The sequence below is a fragment of the Colobus angolensis genome, unplaced genomic scaffold (genome assembly GCF_000951035.1).
Source record: "Colobus angolensis palliatus isolate OR3802 unplaced genomic scaffold, Cang.pa_1.0 Scaffold41, whole genome shotgun sequence".
Lineage (NCBI taxonomy): Eukaryota > Metazoa > Chordata > Mammalia > Primates > Cercopithecidae > Colobus > Colobus angolensis.
The window spans coordinates 7,433,270-7,435,295 of record NW_012117488.1 but is presented as its reverse complement, the minus strand read 5'-3'; the positions used below and the strand labels follow the sequence as shown (position 1 = coordinate 7,435,295).

General features: G+C 42.0%; 1 pseudogene; it reads right to left on the bottom strand.

The window, feature by feature from the left end:
• Positions 1-543: 543 nt before the first annotated feature.
• LOC105521858 lies at positions 544-2,025 on the bottom strand (annotated as a pseudogene).
• Position 2,026: the final 1 nt, after the last annotated feature.

Sequence of the window (2,026 nt, the reverse complement as noted above, 5' to 3'; positions counted from 1 at the left end):
AAAAAAAAAAAAAAAAAAAATGAGTCGTGTTTTTCTCCTTAAAATGAAAATAGGTAACTCCTATTAAAATGTATCAATACTTACAAAAATCTCCATAAGTTATTTTATAAACTTTGATCAAAATACTTAGTAACTAATTTTATGATTCTAAAAATAGTCAAATGCTCAAAAACTCTATTTGACTTTGAATCAGTTGTTTTTGTTTTTTGTTGTTTGGTTTGGCTTTCAGAAAAATGATCTTAGGTACTACACTACTATAAACCTGATATGTACTGTTAGATGTTCAGAATAATCTTTGGGAAGTAACTCCTCCAATGTAATAAATAAAATAATAAGGGACTTTTCTAGACCATATTTCAAGATATGACCATTGTGGGATCATGAAAACACCTCAGAAGTACCAAGGAAGGCACACAAAACAGAGTGTAGCACCATTTTCAAGTTGCCAAGATTACAACTGTTCAAGAGACGGTAATCTGAAAGGGGGCTTGATTGCCATGATTAGTGTGGTCTAAGTATGTGGAATAGGCTTTGGAGAGTTCCTTAGTATGGATAGGCAGACACAGCTGTATAAACTGTGAATACTCAGGGGTCCCACTGGCACTGGAGGATGAGGCTCAGACCCTCATGTGGTAGGTCTCTGCTTCTCATAGTGGTCGTGTTGTATACACCACTCCTTTTCATCCCTCAAGGCAAAAGGGACAGTCTGTTCCTCATCTACCATGAGGAAAGTTGTCCTGGGATGCATCACTCCATCCTGCGTGTATGCAACCAGCTGGATTAAATCTTGATTGGTGGCTATTCCAAATGGGAGGGAGATGAGTTTGTATTCCAAAGCATATGGACTCAAGGCACATTCCAAATCATTGGATGGACAGTTCTTGAGGCAGAACCCTGAAACAGGGTCACGTTGGTAGTTGGGTGGACAGGGTATATTGATGCACTGGTAAATTCCTCTCATGTTGAAGCACATGCGATTGGGCCCACAGTGTACATTCTGCTCCAGGCACTCATCGTTATCTTGGCATGTCTTTCCACTGAGTGTGAGTTAATAGCCAGGTAGGCAGATGCATTGATAACTTCTAAAGATATTCTTACACTCATGCTGGCAGGCATCTGTATTTTCACATTCATCAGTATCCATGCAGGGTCTTCCAACTCCTTGAGACCAATAACCTCTTGGGCATACACAACAATAGCTGCCTCTTGTATTCTCACATATCTGGTTATATCTGCACTGATGGGTCCCATCTTTACATTCATCAATATCAAGACAGGTTTCATTTTCTGCCTTGGTCATTCCATTTGGACAAAGATCAATGCACTTAAAGCCACCATGGGTGTTCTTACAGTGCTGATCTGGTCTGCATACATTCTGTCTACACTTGTTCATGTCTATGCATTTTCTGCCTTTGAGCTGATACCCAGGTTCACATCCACAGTGGAAACTTCCTATGGCATTGAAACAGAGCTGGTGACAGGGGCTGGATTCTTGACATTCATTAGTATCTTGACAACTCAGCCCATCAGAGGTTCTTTGAAAGCCAGTTCCACAATGGGACACACAGCGATAGGATCCAATTGTATTGTCACAGTCCTGACCAACGTGGCAGGTGTGCCTACCCAAAGCAAACTCATCAATATCTTGACAAGTTCTTCCATCTACAGCCATGGTGGGGCCTTTAGGGCAGGAGCAGTAATAGGTCCCCATGGCATTGAGGCAGATATGGGAGCAGGGATTCCCTGCTGCACATTCATCCTCATCAGCACAAAAGGTACAACTGAGTCTAAGGTAAACCCAGAGGGGCACTGATTACTGTGATGTCCTTTGGATATTGAAGCATGACTTTTAAAACCCAGTGTCTCTTCTAACTGGTTATAGTCAGATTCCACAGAGGATGCATGAAGTGTTTCAACCAAGAAAGGCATTCTTCCCCGTGCCTGATCATAGAAAACGGTGTGGTTCCATGTGTATGGGATGCCGATACAATCAGTGGTGACCAGTCGGGTTGAGTAGGCATACAGC